The following is an 18,668-nucleotide window of genomic DNA, read 5'->3' on the forward strand; positions in this document are numbered from 1 at the left end:
GCTTGAATAGAAACATATTGGAACAACAGTAATTCAGGATATTCCTTTTGAACAGGCAAAGGAGTTTTATTAGGAAAAGGAGAAAAAATGTTGTGCCATAGCTTTCAGAAATGTTGTTGTAGGCTTTAAAGAAAAATACACTTATCTGGCTACAACTGAACTTGTGATGACAAGTGTAACAACAAATCATCATGTTGCTTACTGTGGCTTAAGCCAGTCTAGTCTTTCTCCTGCAATGATTTTTCTATACTTCTGCAATGCAAACATACACCTGATAGCATTACTGTATTATACTCTGGAAAAAATGAAATATCCCAGCAATTATTCTAATATCTACAAGAAATTGCTTCATACTTGTGCAGATCTTTGCAAGTTATCAAAAATTTTAAGTTTCTGAAAGGGTCTTCTATGCTATTATGTCATACCTAATGTTTTTAAGTTCATTTTTACAATACATGCTAATATCAGAAGCATATATTATTGGATCATAGTAGTAAGTAGTAAGAACAAGACAAGTTCTGCCACCCTTATCCACACTAAATAGCAAATAACTTGGTTTCAATGGGATCTTTGCCAGAGCAGTATAAGTTTCGAAGAAGTACTGGTAAAGACGCAAAAGAAAAGGCTGCAACACCTACATGATAATGACTGCTTCTGTTTCTAACAGTGATTAAAAATATTTCTCCTGAAATTTTGTATGATTATTCTTAGCTGAGTATATGTGTATGTGTCTGCTTTTTGGCTAGGTTTTAGGGATTTAAAATACAGAGCTAGATGGATGTTGTGCTACTAATGTACTGCCAAAAACGCTCAAATAGAAAGTCCAAAGATGGTCTATGAAACAGCCATATGGCCAGAAGCTGAAACACATTCATTGCTGTTCCAGCATAGTGGGAGAGTAACCTTTTCCCTCTCTACTTCAGTTTTCCATTTGCAAAGTAGGGCAGTATTATTAAACTGTTTGATAAGATTTTTGTTCAAATATGTTAGATTATTGTTTCCTTAGTGGTGTGCCCAGAAAAATATGGGCAATGGGACAGTTCACTGCCAAAAGCACAGAACAAGTTGCTGAGCACTAAATCTGCTGAGCAACTGATTTACTTGAGTTGCCTCTGGCTCAAGAAATACTGCATTGGTTGCTTCAGAAACTGAGCTATTTTATCTTTGTAACAAGTATGATGTGGATTGTGGCAATGAAGTCTTTCTACTCCCTCTTTCCATCTGTGTTCTACATCCATCTGTTATACTTTATCCCAGTTTAGATTGAAAATGTTCTGGATTTGTGGCACTATTTATGTTTACAACCCAGCCAACCAATATACTGAATGTGACTGAAACTCTGAGACCTTCTGATATAATCACTTAGTAAAAGGAGCTCTGCTATAGGCAGGAGGCCATTTTTTGTTACTGAAGATGCTAATTCTGTTATGTAATGCTTACCATCTTGCAGCTAAGAAAGAATCACTATTGCCCTCTACTGTCCTGAGGATATGCCACTTCTGTATAATAGCAGATCATGCAATGGATTGGCTGGAAACCACTGGCATCTAAGTGAACAGAATGATAACACTATCTAAAATATAAGACTCGGGCTAATCAATAAATAGATTTTTTTTTTCCCCTCAGATGACGAAACCAAATGTCTAGTTGCTGCAGTACATACAAGATCTATACGCTTTGATGAGTCTTCATTTGTTACAAACTAGGTATGTACAAAAGGAAGAAAAAAAGGGAAATGATGTTTAAGAACTCCCATTTCCATTTTTTTTTTATTCAGCATCCTCTTGAATATTATCACAGAGGTCAGATAAAAACAATGGTTTTACCTCTCTGATAGAGGCTATTTTCCTCACATAAATAAGGAATTTTTACTGAAATTACATAAATGTTTATATTTAAAAATATATTATTCTCTACTATACTGTTAATTTATCTAATGAACTGTATGACAGCACTTTCTTAATTAGAATTCTTCCTTTTTCCTAGAGAGATAATGCATTTAATATCAACATTATTTACATATATACCGACTCAAGTTATGACTCATGAACAGACTGGAAATGTAAATAAATAAACTAGGAAATTTTAAAATAGCTCAGAAGCATGCTTACTGTATTTGTGAAAGAAGTATAATTATACCATTAGAGCAGCAGAGGTTAACAGATAATTATTACATGAATCTACAGTGCTGTTCTTCATCTGAAACAGCACCTTATTTTTTCTGAGTTCTGGTTTCTAGTATCTGAAGTTTCAACTATAAAGACTTCTAGGTTGATGCTATTGGACATGAGAAGCTTTCTCATACAGCCAGGCCAGGCATTTCTCACCAGGCTGAAAGAGAAAAATTCCTTGGCTATGATGAGAGATTCAATGGCAATTTTACCTTGTCATTCACTGCTATTCTCTTCTGTGTGCCAGTATAAGTGTTTTTATGCTGTCACATGTTGAACTGGACTGAGAACTTATCCGACTGAAAAATTTTGTGTGGAAAAGAAAAGGGAAGGAGAAATTGGTGGGTAATTTTCAGCTGGATCATTTTCTTGATCTTCATCATACAAACAGTTGTGGCAGCAAAACGGACAGAACTGTGGTGCAGCCGCATACATGAATGGGTAGGGCAGTGAGTAGATGGATAGGAAGGAGTGCTAAACCTGGCACTGCTGTTAAAGAAATGCACGTCAGATTATGCCCTCGTTTCTGTCATTGTAATAGAGATTTTTTTTTTTTAAAAACGTTTTTTCATGAGATGAATTCTGCCAATGCCCCATAAAGCAGAAATTAAAATATAGACTAGGCATAACGAGGACAGACTAATACTAGTGCTGTGAGAGCCAGAAGAGACTACATCAAAACTCTTGATCTGCAACAGCACTGCACTTTACGTGAAGAAGCAGTTCCTCAAAAGAAGGAGTTACTTTTCTGCTGATCCTATTGTCAGATGACAGAATAACACAGAATGAATATTTCAAAAAATATTTGTCAACTGGGAAAAAAAGACTATACCTTTAGGAAGAAAACTAAATACTTGTAATGTATTTATTCAGGAAAAAATAAATATGTTCCTGTTCACTGGCATGATAAGGTTTATTATTATTATTTTTTAAAGTAGAACTCTTAAAAAGAGGCAATTCTTACTAAATGAAGTGTCACTGTACTCCTCACTTCATTTGAGCAGTCATAAAGCAGAGATAGAACTGTCATATTAATTCCAGAGAGTAATCTTTATTTTTAAATCTGTATTAATGTTATCATGATAAAATAAACTATCTTCAGTCTTGCTACTCATCGAATATGAATGGCATATGAAATTAATTTGTGATGGGCTGTGAGGAAGGTTCCCCCCCCGACAATCTGTATTCAACACATTAAATGACTTCCTCCAAAAATAACACTTCCAGTAAGTTAATGTTTGAGATTTGTCTACTTTTTTGCATAACAAAAATACGTAACAGCATATAAACACTGAAATGTTTCGGACAATTTTAAATTGTACACAGCTTCCCTTCAAAATCAGAGTACAAAATGAATATCTTCTGGAAAAAAGGGAAAAAATGTAGAGAAATTCAGAATTTAAAATGAATGAATCATCAGTTTGTTTCTTCAATAACAAATAGCACTGCACAACACTTATGTAGGCACTAGGAACAGTTGCAAGGGAGAAGCTCTAGTTTTTGAGCCCAGGAAATGTGCAGCCTTGGGAATACTGCTCCACCTTGGATTCTACTATAAGAAGTAAATAGCAAACTCAGAGACACTACTCTACCCTAAGTTCCATTTAAAACTGACTGCTAAAGGTGATAGGTATAGGGATCACTTCTGTATTTAAAGTGCTGACCATTGCTGGAATTGGACTAAGGTGGCATACTTCATCAGTAGCTCAGTAGCTTTCATTTGCTTTTCAAATATCTATTTCATAACCACTACCATAATTCCATTGCAATATGTTTTTTTTTTCTTGTACAAATACAAATTTTAATTAGTGCAGTACTTTATCCTGGCCTTTACCCCATTCCCCGCCACTTCATTTCTTCTTTCTTAGTTTATTTTATTCTACTTATATACATCTTACTCATTTCTGTGCATCTGAAAGTGTTCTACTTTGCAGGCTGATCTACAAGAAAGCATCTCTAAGATACATCTCTAAGGTACGTGTGGTGATATCCTCTAATACATGCAAATTAATATGGATGGGTTTGGTGATCAGAGCTTAAATTTTAAATAGCAACATGCAGATTTTAACTATTTTCTGTTCTGTATAAGAACTATGTGATTTTTGGAGCACCTCAGTTTGAGTTTCGGTTGCATAGAGGGTTTGTCTTTTAATAACTTAGTGTAGGAGAACTACAGTACCCCAACCGTCTGCTTTATGCTGAACTCTCTGAGGCAGCCAATTTTCCCTTCTAGAATGTGGCTGTTGCACATGCTGGGTGCTGATTGCAAGTATTATCTTAAGAGAGCCACTTCTCAATATTTAAGAAAATTACTCTTCTTTTAAAGGCATTCTTTTGTGCTTTTATATTCCTGCTGGCTTTATCACAACAGGAGGTAACTGGCAAGTAGCATCATTCAGCTCCATGGCTACTGTTGCTGGTGCGGTGTATTTATCAAACAAACTGTGAGGAGGAGGAGGAAGACTATGAAAAATCAACAACCTGCAGCTTCTCAAGAAGAAAAAAAAAATGTCTACTCTAGAGCAAAGAATGTAGCTTGGCAACGAAAGGAAAAACTGTATTGCAGTGCAACCAAAGTGGCATATTGTGTAAGGAGATGGGAGCGCTGTCTGAGAAGGACCCAAAAGATTAATAGCCTTTGGACATCCTAATATTACAGAGAACTCAAAAAAAAATTAATTGCAGGTAGGAGCCCTGAAAGAAAGAGCATAAACAGAACATCTGCTAGTGGACATTTTTCCTTACCCATGTTAGTAGTAGGCATATTATGGGAAAGTTCCATAGAAAGTGTGCCAGTATTAGAGGTCTAGAAGATCTAGTTTTTTTATGTGCAAACAACCTGGACTTACCTTACATTCCTGAGTACCTGCTGTCATGCCAGACTAAATCCTTTTTAAGCCTGATCTTCTTTCTTCACTTCTATTCCTTATAATACAGTGTGGATCACTATATTCTCTGCTCTGTAACAAGAATACAGAAGTAAAGAGCCATTCCACTGAATAAGGGGAAGTACTTTCAGTAATTGCTTTGTTTTGTCGGGGGAAACAAAGATGGGGAGAGGAAAATAACTCTTTCTTTCCAGTATGATGCATCTTCCTGTAACTTCCCAGTATTTGGAATATTTGGGCTGGATTTTTATCTGGGATTAAGATCAAGCTTATAAAAGCTATAGTTCTTTTGTATAAAAACTAGTTTTGCCTGTATTGAGGTCCAGTGGAACACTGTGGACTTAAATTACATTCAAATTAGAATATTTTAGGTAACGGCGAACGCTAAAAGCTATACTCATGACCTCTGAAAGGGAATTTGGAATTGGAGTTGAGAAAGTCCTTAATGTGTAATATACATCATAATCCACTTTTAGCCAACTGCTTTCATGAAGCATATGGATTAATTAAATCATAGGCTTCAATTACAGTATTTGATCACTCAGTAGTAGTGAAAAAATGCACATAAAGAATGGAAAATCTTTATGAAACCCCAAATAGCATTTAAGTTGGTTAATCTCTCTCTGTCCAGATAGCCAAATTCCAGTATCAAATTTCACTAAGTGCACAGGGTGTTACCTGAACACAGTTTACAGAAACCCATAGAAAGGATCAGATCTTTTAAAGTTCAGTATGCTTGCTGTTTTCAAAAACCTTGTCCTTATTTGGGTGTCTAAATGGAAAGAGAACTCTCTTAAAAGTGGTTCTTATTATCCAAAGCGGAACTGCTGTCCTTTGAAAGAGTATCTGGTGAAATGTCATTCAGAGTACAGATAAAAGAAACATGCCCCCAGAGGAGAAGAAATAATCAAAAAATAAAACAGCCCATGCTAGCAAACACTAGTGTGAATAGGACTCTTTACTACACATACAAATGGACTCTCTTGTGCTACAAGTACTAAGAAGGGTGATGAAGCAGCCACCTCAACTTCTGAATCCGCAACCGCTACGAGAAGAAGCAGTTAAGATTTGCTCCTGACAGAGGAAACACTGTAATAAATAGTTTTCTGGTATGACCTGGAAAAATACAGCTTTTCAGTGTGATCTGTAGAATTCCCATTAACTTTAGATGCACAGACTGAACTGATAAAATATATTCTTCTCCTTCAATATCATTGAAAAGAGTCAAATATTACATCATTTTTGACCATTTGTCTGAATATGACAAAACTACAAACCATTTCAAAAATGCTAATACGTTCAAGCAAGCTGCTTAGCTATGAAGCTAAAAATACCCTACCTTTTGTCGTATTTTTTGTATGACTGTGCTATTTTCTTTTGTATGCTCATTTTAACACAGAAAGAAAGTGACAAATAAAACTTTGTCTTCCAAGATATTTTATATAAATCCATTTTAACTGTTTTCCAAAAAAACAAAAGAAAGAAAACAACTCCCTTAATATATTAGCTAAAAAATAATCTATACAGGGGGAGAGCTACATTATGTATTCTATTATACTGTGTTAATATTACATAGCAACATTTTTTCCTCAATCAGGCCTCACCAGGCCAGAAGCTCATCTTATATAAATCAATAAATTCCCATTACTTTAGTACAGTACTTATATCATTTTCAGTTTAGTATAGTAACTTCAATAGCAGTTCGCATCTACTCATATCTAGCTATAGCAGTAATTTTTGGGTCTTGTTAGAAAAAGTAGTCTTATGGTAAATTATGCAAAAGTTAGGAAGAAAATCACTAAAAATCTCTAGAATTAAGTAGTTATTTTGCTTTATAGTTCTTTGCTTGCAAAACCACAGTGACATAACATTTTCGTGTTTAGATACCATGTATTTCTCCGACTAGTATTAGTGTAAACTATTATAAATGAAATAATTATCACATCAAAAATACTTTGTTTTCTCTAGTTACACTCCTGTGTTCATAGGGTTTTTTCCTCATTAAAGACGACAAAATAGTTTTGTTCTGATTCCCTTTCATTTCTAAATTAATCCTTCTGTTTGTCAAGCACAGGCAGTATTTGCTGTTTAGGATCCTAAAACTGCAAATGTACTCAATACCAAAAATGCAAATTTCATGAACTGCCTGAAAGAAAACAGGCAAAATATTTCCAGTGAGACAAGGTTTGTGGAGAGAGGTAATACCTTTTCTTAGACCAATTGTTAGAGATGGAGAATATTTCTACTCATTTTCAGTTGTATTCCTTTTCAAAACTGCTTGTTTAAGGTATTAAATAAAGGAAAGCAGGAAATCAAAATATATCTTGGAAAATCCAAAGTACATATAAATAAGGAGCAGAAAAAGGTTATTAAAAATACTTTGGCTGTAATTACCACCTCCTGCTTTATCCTAGTATCACTGTGGCTCCTCCGTTCATATTAAAAATGGTAATATACTGTGCTCATACAACATTGGTGTATCACAATCTGCTCAGAGATCAAGGACTGATGTTCCATATTGTAGCCTGATCTTTCATGGCTTATAAAAATCTTTTAAATTGAGCTATACTTCAGTGATTAATGCATTTAACCTCCCCTTCACGGTAGCTGCCACTGCTGTAACACATGGTTTGCCTGTCTGCCTTTTGCTATACATAGTTGTTTTCCAATTGCCCTAAAGTTTTCAGAATAAATCTAATATTGCATGGCAAACTACTCCTTTATCCCAACATGAGAAATCTAGTAAACATTTAATATAGTTTCACTTATATGTACGGTGTTTTACATCCTGAAGGAGCAAAAGCAGTTTTAATATGTCAAAAATTAAGCTGTTTGTGAGGTTTTCCATTGCTTTTCTCTTATCTTCTCTGTGGCCGATAAACCTGTAGAAATTTTGCAAAGATATTTCTTCGTCTATCCGGTAATCTCACTAAAGAATTTGTATTAGTACTTCTGTTTGTTTCTAACCCCTGATTTTTCTGGAAGTTCTGAATCTGCTCCTTAACACTTCTATGTGGCTTCCTTTGTTTTCTAACTGATATTAACCCCTTCAGCAGAGATGATGCTTTTCTCCTGCATTTTTTCATATCTGCCAAAGGAATACTGTACCACTAAATGCTAATGGATTGACAGGAGTGTACGTGTTTCTTCCACCTTAAAGGTGGGGGAAGGATAGAACAACAGCTGTTTACGGGCTTCATTTTTGCCTTCTATTTATTGAGCTTTCTGTCACTTTCCAGCATCTTGGAATAAGTTTTCTTCCTAAAATTAAGTCCATATGCTAAAGAAGAAAAATTATGTGGACATTAACATTATTATGGTATATTTAGTACATAACCAGAATTGGTCTGAAAGAATTAAAATTATTAGTGATTTCCACTATGCTTTAAGGTTTTTTTCCCCCTTTTTTTCCTTGATTTTAATTGACTCCTCCAACAGAGTCAATTGAACAATCAGAAAGCCCACAAATGGACAAAGGAGATTAGGCAGCATCACATATATGGATTTTTTTCTCTAAACAATGTTTTATTAAGTGATAACAAAGAAAGAGGATTACTTCAATTTGAAAGAACTATGTTATGAGATCCACCTTCTCCTTCATTGCACAGTCACACCTCAGGCATACTTATGCTCACAAAATGCATATGCTTAGATTTGCAATCTACTAGAAATAGATGTGCCAGACTGACGATGAGAAATTCCTGTACTTTAGCAGCCATTTTGTACCTATTTGTAGGGAAATTTTATGTTATGCCAAGCTGACAACTGGAAAACATTTCTCCCTCTTTTAACTTACAAGCCCTCTTTTTTCTCTTTTCCAACACAAATTGTAACGTTAATCTATTGTTAGCACTATGCACTATGATTGCACAATAGTAGTTGCACAAAACACTTACTAAATCAACACCATGATACTCCCGGGCACTGATTAACTCAAGTCCATGCTTAAGCAGAGAAACGCAGTGATTTGTCTCTCCAGGTTACATTGTTGTGTGATCTTCACTGTGGTGTGTGTCACAATAACCTGCTTTAACAACATTTCTATAATAACCTAGCAGTTCTGTAAACAAAATATGCTCATATTATATCAGTTCAGTATGTAACTTAATAAAGAGATAAAGAACTCACAGGAAGTCCAATTTAATGTAGACTTCCACTATTTTTACATACATTAAAAAACACTTCTATTACAGTACATTGTTGTGTCTCAATTACTGAAATCACAAATTACTCATTCTAGGAAAGATAATCAACAAATATACTAGTGGAATAGGATGTAATACTGAGAATGGAACAATGCAAAAAAGGTGATACTGAGTTGATCCCTATATCTAAATTACCCAGGGAAGGTGCTTCATCTGCAACCCTCAGTATTGAAATAGGCTTTTTTTTTTTGTTGCGATGTATCAGGTACAGAGGAGGATGTTCTTATTAGATGCTTCTGGAGAAAGAGGAAAAGAATGCCTTCATAATCAATGGGACAGTAAGAAAGAATTTCATCTAAAGTTACGTTTATGCTGGTAAATTAAACAAGGTCAGGACGCACTTCTTGGCACTGAAACTTGATTTTTTGGTACTATTCAATTGATAGAACAGTAGCTATCGTGTTTTGGCCTAGACCAGCTCCCTCTCTCCCCGTTCTCAGCATATTTTGGAAGTCAGTGTAGGTTAGAGTATGTTCCCAATAGACAATTTACATGGGACTACCCTATTTTGGGAGCTTAGAGAGCTTAGTAGTATCAATCCAGACCATTCTACGCCATTTGGTCTGGATGCCAGAGAGGGGTAATTAAATGTGCTACTATACCTGCAGCTTACAGGGCTTGTTCTAAATGAGAAGTTAATCAGAAAAAGACCTTTATCTCTTTAATTCCAGAACTGGTAAGATAAGTTGACACAATCATTTGAAGTCATATCCTCAAACAGTGGCCAAATTTTAAACAAATGTGGGAGAAGCCCTGATATTTCATCAGGTCAGAGTAATAGACAATCATCATAGAAATACTGATATTTAATTATAGCAACATAAAAGGTTCCTTCAAACTTATATTAAACTTTCCTTAAGTTTTGAAAGATCAGAACATAAATGAAGTATTCAGAATGGCACGTACCATTTGCTCTTCTACATTACAGCACTTACAAGAATCTAAATCACAAGTGTGAAATCCAGTGCTGTTAAGTGTAAGAGATCCCTTTCTAAAAGTTATCAGTACAATAATATGAGAATTAGACAATGAAATTAAGACATACTTCAGTGGAAATTATGGAGCGTAAGACAACTGTCCAATTACAGAAATAACGGTTCCTTAAAATCTGGTCTTAGGTTCTATGTGAGGCAAAAATGTATTGCTACTGGTAGAAATCTAACATTGTTGTGTTGTTCTCTGGATGGTATTTTATACAGCATAACTCCATGTATAACAAACAAATTTAAAATTAAAGAATGTTGGATAGCTTAAAATATTCCCAAACTAGAATTATAAAACATGAAAGGAGGAAAAAACCTTGATGTTTTAGCTATAGACCCAAGCATAGCTCAGAGTATTTTGAAAATTTTCTTAAAATTTCTGCCACTTTGTAATAAAACTGAAGACTGAGAGAACCTGAGCCTTTGCATCATAGTTTTTCACTGAGGAACTTGGGTTTTGGAGTATTTTTTGATGTTTTCATGCAAAAATATGAAGGAGAAATACTAGTACAGGTGTAAATGCACCTGTAAAAACATTTGTAAATTGGCTAAAGTAATATATTAGATAAATGGAACTTAATTCCCCATGACTTTGTACTTTGTGTAAGCCCATAAAGTAATGTGAAATATATATAAAATGTTACTATCTCAAAATAGTAATTTTATAAATCCCCTTCAGCATAAATGTCTATACAGAATAACAGATACAAGACTGTCAAGTCCTCCTCTTACAAACGTGGGAGCTCTACAACAGTTTTGTGAGCCTCATGCCTTCTTTGTAATGTCAGTTATTGACTGATAAGTAGCTTTAATGTTAGCTGGATTGGCCTTCCATAATCAGGCATATTGGACTTGGTACTCTGTCGGACATGCTGTTCCTCATCAGAATCCACAACTAGTACTAGAGTAGTGAAGCATCTGCAGATTCACTGTTAGCTTGATCCTCTGCTACCTTTTATATATGTATTCACTTTCGGTTTGAAGTGCTTATTCAAGGGTGTTAGTTTTTACTCTTTTCAGTTTATTTTACTTTATTTGACCTAATGGGGAGCTACTGAGTATGGGAATTTGACTTCCATTTTGGGACTACTCTTGAGGAGCAAGATCTAACAAGTTTAAGCAGTTCAGTTCCTGTTCAAATCCTTCTACCATGTAAATGTGATAATGGCAGTGACTCAGGCTTCAGTACCCAGCTCTTTAAAACCAGAGAAGAAGGTTTCTCAAGCAAAATGTTCACTTACTGGACAACCGTTCTGTAGCTTTGCTGAGAAAAGACAGCATGCTTGAGGGAACTGCCCTACAATCCTGATTTTGTTTGTACCTGTCAGCTGCAGCGGCTGAGAACACATGTAGGGAAGGAGATCTTCTCAGCTTCATAAAACTGGGGTATTGAGGAGTGCTTCAGATGAAGTGCCTCGCGCTGATGCTTCTAAGTAGAATTGCTTGTATCTAGGCCTACTTTCTAGGAATAAGGTATGCACTTAAAAGCTTACTGAAATGTCCGTTGGATTTAAACTTCATAGTGTCCAAACTGACATAAAAATATTACCTGGAGCCTATGGCTCACTAGTCACTGCTTGTTAAGCAGCAGCACTAGCATAGTCACTGAGCGTGATGGGTACAATATTGTATTGCGGCTAATACTGTGTTCCCATAAAACAGATGCAGCGAGATTTAAATAAAAGTACCATTGATAAAATTTTAGATCTTAAAATGTTAAATCTAATTCAAGATTTTTTTAAACTAGATTCACTAGATGTTGTTAGGGGCCACTTGAGTTTGAATTTTTGCAAGAAATATTTTTAGGACTCTGACATACTGTACAGTTGATAGAAAAGCCTATTAATATCTGCATTTTGGGATGTGGCAGCTGCAGGAGTTCTATGAACTGGATATTTTCACTATAAAATAATTTGCTACTTTTGCTCTATTTGCAACAGTGAAACTAAGAAAACATGCTAGGGTAACTTTATTTCTATCCTGACTAGATTAGCAATGCAGTGCACAATAAATTGCTTTAATTATGCAATTGCCAAAAAAGCATCCACTTTCCTTTTTTGAATTGCACAGTAATGTATTCCACAATGAATTCCACAATAATGTATTAAACTTTCATGTATACCTTAAGTAACATTTTCCCCATGCTCTGTAAAGCATGTGTCATTTTGAGATAAAATTAAATAAATTATACTAAGGATTTTGAAAACTAAGACAGCAGACTTTGGTGATCTGTCATAAGGACAGTAAAGAATGAAATAACTTCCAGTGGAAACCATTTTATGACTGAATTTAACAGGTATCTGTAGGCAGGTATCTGAGCTGATAAAGAGGAAATAGAGCTGTCCTATGAATTACTGACTGAGACTAAAACACCTCCATAGATTACACTAATAGGACCTCATCCTGGAAAATGGTTTCAGTTCACATGCTTACCCCATGTCCGATCACCCCAAGTCCGATCACCACATCTATTCTGTAACCTTCAGCTTAAATCATGCAGATTATTCTTCTTTTCTTCCAGAGATATGAGTATACCCTGCGTGAAAATATCTTCTTTTCTTGCACACTTCCATAAATTTTCTTCTCTTCAGATCTTACCAACTGAAAAGTACTCGCGCTATGAAGGTTACTTGCTGATTTGATCTTTGCTGGGAACCAGCTGTTAAAATGAATGAAGAGGACCAACATCCATCATAACTTATTTTCTTTTCCACAAAATAAATCCCTTACATCCCTTTCTTTGACTATTATCAAAGCAATTTATCTCAGTAGTATTGTGTGATAGAAAGTTCTACTGGACAATTATAACTAACTTTAAAAGTGCTCATGAATGCAATATAGAGTTAAATTTTATCAAGCAGCCTATCTTCGCATTTATTTTACTCTTTACTGCAACATAGGGTAAACAGGATTACTGATTAAATTTTTTAGTAATATTCTAATCTAGTATTACCTTACAGACTTTTGTTTTTTACCATCATAACGCAGGGACAGACCCTCCTGATCATCGTATATATTTCTCCTTAAGAAGGTCCCATGCTTCTGTCTTCATACCTTTACATTGTTTCTATTCATGCTCTATTATTTTTGGGAGAAAGCAATTCAGTTTCTCATACATGATATTTATGTAATGCCAGAATTGTTTTTTCCAAGTCACTTCTAACTTTTAATTTTTATTTAAAAAGTAAAGGAGACTGCTATATCATGCTACTGACTTGGCTTCCGTAATAGAAAATTAAAGCTGAAAGCAACTCAGCCGCTAGGGAGGCACAGATGAAAACATCAGGGTCAGATTCAAGGGAATAAAGCTAAAATGCGTTTTTCTCAATTTTTAAAGCACACACCTGTGGTTGTTTGCTCTCAGTTATGCATTAGTAGCGACTGAGCTCCGTTTCTATTTGTATTTCTGTTTTCAAAAAAGGAAGTTCTGAACAGCGTACATCTTCACCAAAATATGAAAGGAAGCTGGATGCTGCTGAAATGTCTTTACTACACGGAAGAAGAGTTGGGAAGCGTAATGGGAGGCACAGGAACTGAGTACTATCAGTAGCATTATATGTGTTTTCTAATGTTAATTTAAATTATTTATACTTAGAAAAACTGAACCAAAAAATTGCAAGAAGACTATACATGTTTTATACTTCCCTGTTTCTGAAATCAGTATAGCATAGGTTGAGTAAAATCATAGCAGACTTTAAAATTTGTGTTTCTTCTGTACTTTATTTGTTTAGGGTCTAACTTACTCTCATTTAAATCTAAAGGAATTTTGTTATTAATTCCAATGGGCTCTTTGCAGGTATTGATATATAATATACTCATGAAGAATTACTAATATGCTGTATTTTGAAGATAGAAAGATTTTCACGGAAAAAAATCATACACACTAGTCAAAAATATGTGTTTATGCCTGTAAGGTAGAAATTGTTGAAAAGTGTAATCCATAGATAAACCACCACATGACATGTATATTATAAACACTTGTTCAAATTTTGTAACTGACTGCTTCCCTCTAACAATTGGCTAAAAATGAAGTCTGTTAATCATATATCAGAACTTTTTACATTTTTAAAAAAATGCTAGTTTACTCACATGACCTGGCTTTCTTCTTTTCATGCTTAATGGCATCCACCTGCATCACAACACCAGTGACAACACAAATGCTCCACCATTCGACTGAAAGGAGAGCTTTCATCACTTGCAAAGTAGGTCTTCTCAAGTATATATTACCATTATTACCCTGCCCTTTGGATTGGGATTCCAGTATTGTCTTGAATGTAAGGAATAAGTATTATTCAAGGGTTTGGAGTATGTGGCTGTGAGGTTGTTTGGGTACGTATTGTTTCTCTAATACACTAAATAGATCATCTGTAAAATTCTGATCATTCCCTTTATTTGAATTGCACATTTCTTCCAATAATTATTTCCAACACAATTTGGCAAAATATATTTTTTTGCAAAAAAATACCTATACCAAATGGTCTTGTCCATAATGGGTATATTTTCTTCTTTGGCATTAGCAGTACTGACAGTCCGTCTGCAGATGGTCTACTGCTCCAAGATGGTCTATGATTAATTCTCCTACAAACTTTATTGAATGATAGCAAGCCTAATTCATTGCAATGTTGTTGCAACCTTATGGTAGCTCTGTGGCATCTTCCCACAATTATTATTCCTTGGAAAGGGGATTCTTAGGCTACTGGTCTTTTGTCAGAACGATCCCCTTTTTTGGCGGCTGTCACAAGGCCCATAACCTTTGCCAGTGAATGAGTCACAAAAAGATGAAGCAGAACCTGATCTTCCTGTCTCTGCATCTATATGAGGTATACACTGTGATAAGCTGTTTAAAAAAAACTGACAGCAGCTGACACCACTTTTAACAGAAGTCCTGTCATCATTAACAGTACTGAGACAGAATTGGTATTAGCAATACTGAGACAGCTCTGCAAGATATTCTTTTTGCACACTGAATCCAAATTAAGCATTAAACTTTTGAAAATCGACATTTCTTGCGCTTTGAAGCATTGCTAGGTGACCCACATTTTACAGCATTTATCCATTTTCTTACAGATGCAGACTTGCTACCTTTTGAAGTACAGAAAAAAACCCTACTTCCTGCTTGCTTTTTAGATCAAGTCAATTATTTGTATACAAAACCACGTCCTTTCTTGTCAAGTGTCTCCAGGAACTGTTTTTCTCTGTCCATCACTTCCATATTTTTGTAACTATTTTAACAGAAATCTCTTCAAGTAAATACACAGCTTTGAAAAGTGATTAAAATTTGCATTTTGATCACAGTTTGTCCCATTACTTTGAACACAGAAAAATACTTGCCCTATATTGTAATATAGTTGAGGTACATAGATATATATCCTTTTCCTAGCAAAATAAAACCCATTATCATTACTATGATTTGGATTCTAGCATTGTTTTGAATAGTTGCATCTACAAATACATATTTGCAACAGCAAACACTTTCAATTGATGTTGGATAATGCAACTATAGCAATGAAGGGGTTATGTTATTTTTAAACCTGTTTGGTTGAAACCAATTTCATTTGACCTAATTTCTAACAGAAAATCCATAAAAGCTGCCCTAATCAGTGATTCTCAATAGTGGTACATATAGGTACATATGTGGGCAAGATAGGAGGTAAGATGCAGGTTACAATAAGGCAACTACAGATAGGAAGTTATGTCTTAAGAAGTGTCACAACAATGACATTAAGAAAGAGCAGATACAATATATTTGTGAAATTCTGGAGAGGGTAAGGTATGAAGTTGCCTTCAAGCTATGGATTGAGGTTGATCAGCTACAATATCTTGTTATCAACAGCAAGTAAACCCATAGAAAATACAATAGTGAGAGAAGGGAAAAATGGAAGACGAAAGAAATGCATTCCTTAAGATGAGAAGTCAGTGGTATTTTTTAGGAATGTTTCCCTCATTCCCCTTAATATCGAACTAAATAAATAAAACCTCAGGAGCAATTCTTCAATGCAGTTTGCAGTTTTCTGATGAAAAAGGCTTTCAGGCTTCATATAGCAGCTAATCTTCCACTTTTCCTTTTTTCTGCTAATTTTTTTTAACCCAGAAACAAATCTGGACATCTCCTTAATTACTTTGACACTTAGGCCAAAATACAGATTTAGATTTCTTTCTCCCGTGTGCGTGTGTATGCACACACAGTAACCGATTTTAGACACGATGCTTTTAAGCATCTGTCTTTGAGCGCTTTTAGCCTTTGATGAATAGAGCCGAGAAAGCAATTTAGCCTCGGCAGTTTTACGCAGACATAGGTGTATTTTTAGGCTGCTGCACAATGACTAACGTGCTTTCCTTTCAGACATTTGCTGGGTGGGGATGGAACCCTTGGGTGTGCAAAGAACGGACAGAGACAAATACTCTGAGAAAGCCACAGGCTTGTGGTACGTGTGCTGCTGCTGTCACAGCTCTCTTGCTGTGCCTGCTGCCAGGGAGCTTGCTGCTGCCCCCGGCGGCAGGCCGCTCAGCGCGGATGAAAACCCAGCTCCTCGGGAATGCTGGGAATGTTGAGTCAGGGACTGGCAGCCCAGACAGGCAGGCTCGCAGCTGGCTGAGGGACACTCACTGAGGGACAGAAAGACGAGGGACAGGAGCACATGAGCCTCCCCCGATTGCAGCAGGTCCCCGCTCTTCCTCTCTCCGTAGGTGTTGGGGTGCTCCAGCTCTCCGCGCTGCTGCCTTCCTCTGCGCAGATGAGATGTCAGCTAAACGTGATGTTGTAAAATCCATGTGAGGACGAAGAGACAGATGCAATGATTTGAAAGGTGAGAAGCTTACGCGAGAATATGGCCATAACACATTACTATAAATTAATTGTGATTAAGGAAATTGTTATATATTGCTTTCTATAACTGTCTGGTAGCTGAAATTGGAAATGAGATTGCAGAAGAAGCTTTTTACCTTGCTTTATAAATATATTGCAATAAATGGGACCAAGTGCATATCTTATTCTGGTAACAGAGTGCCTCTCCCTACTGAATCGTCAGCCAGATACCTTTCTTGCAATTTCTCCTAAAAGCAGCGATAGGATTCTCATTTTTTGTGCCCGGTGTTTAAAAATATTGCTGCTGTTGTTAAAGTTTTCTAGAACAGAATTGATGAGCTTTGAAAATTCCTAGCTTTATACCTCAATATTGGATAATGTCTGGTGTTTTAAAAAACTGTGTCAGGGAGGGGAGGAGGAAGAGATTTCTGTTCTCTTTTAGTATCTGGGGAAGGGAAGCCAGAAACTAGCAGGATATTATTTTGCAGTTATATAATTAATGAATACTTACTGGGGTTGCTCATTTATTATCCTACGTGTGTGGTTTTTCAAGATCATTTTAGGTAGCACAGGAGTGATGCACATGATAAAAATCCATGCATCTATTAATCAAACGTACACATATATTTTGCTAGAAACACTAGAATAGTAATGTGACGGAGAAGGCTTATTTTTTATTATTATTAGTGTATGATTGATTTCTAGGCGGCTACCTGCTAAGCCTTGTGATGGATGGACGGGAATCTATTCCCTTAGCGGCGAACTGATATTTCCCTTTTGACGGACAAACCAACCGGCCACTCGCGTCGGCAGATACAAGCTCGTTGCAAATAAGCGCGGCCAATACGTGCAGCCAAGAGGAGGGCAAATCCTACTTGTCAGGGTTAGTTTTCTGGTTGGCTTTTTAAATCAGTGGCTTCACTTTACCGTTTGCTTGTTTGGGATTTTTTTCGTTTGTTTGTTTCCTCCCCCCCTTCCTATTCCCGTTCCCCCACCGCCGGGTGCGGGTCCAGGGCGGCCGCCTCGGCCCCCCCCCCCCCGCCCTTCCCGGCAGCGCCGCCGAGACCAGGCCCGTCCCCAGCCCCCCTCCCCCCCCGCGAAGGGCGGGGAAGAGGGGAAGGTGCCCCCCTCCATCAAGTGTCTTGGCTGCCGGCATTTCCATTTCCCTGTGGTGAAGCAGAGGACGGGAAAGATCCTCCTTCAGACGCCTTCCCTCCTTGCCGCCCCGCTCGGGGCGCAGGTGCTGTGGCGCTGCTGACGCTCCCCTCCCGCCTCCGGCAGCCGGGAACTCCTCAGCGCTTATTCAGCCGCTCCTCTTGCGGCACGGGGGCTTCGGGCTGCCCTGCTGCCCCCACCACCACCACCACCACCTCCCCTTTCCTTCGCAGGGAGACCGACCGTCTCCGCGGATTCCTGCGCGCTCGCCCCGCTCCCGCCGGGCGACGCCTGTGGCAGAGCGCCGCGTCCACCCGCGCCGCGTCAACGACCCCCGCAGCAGCCTCCCTGCGGGGGGGGGGGGGGGGGGGAAGACAGCCTTGAATTCGCCTAAGGGGAAGAGATCCGATCCTCTCTCCCCCTTCCCGCCGCCACAGCTGGTCGCGGGGAGAAGCTCCCCC

The 18,668-nt window shown here is 37.1% G+C and overlaps 1 protein-coding gene across 17 annotated transcripts in view; it reads left to right on the forward strand.

The window, feature by feature from the left end:
* Positions 1 to 16,845: 16,845 nt before the first annotated feature.
* ERC2 (ELKS/RAB6-interacting/CAST family member 2) overlaps positions 16,846 to 18,668 on the forward strand; it is a 551,724-nt gene continuing 549,901 nt past the window's right edge. For 10 of the 17 annotated variants that reach the window (XM_009688204.2, XM_068907562.1, XM_068907564.1 and 7 more), the window contains exons 1-2: positions 16,956 to 17,053; positions 17,758 to 17,935. The gene's annotated coding sequence lies outside the window, so the exon portion shown is untranslated. Of the gene's footprint in view, positions 17,054 to 17,757; positions 17,936 to 18,668 lie in introns of all 17 variants that reach the window. The other 7 variants (XM_068907565.1, XM_068907568.1, XM_068907571.1 and 4 more) reach the window with 4 other exon arrangements.

Source organism: Struthio camelus, chromosome 14 (genome assembly GCF_040807025.1).
Source record: "Struthio camelus isolate bStrCam1 chromosome 14, bStrCam1.hap1, whole genome shotgun sequence".
In the NCBI taxonomy this organism is placed as follows: Eukaryota; Metazoa; Chordata; class Aves; order Struthioniformes; family Struthionidae; genus Struthio; species Struthio camelus.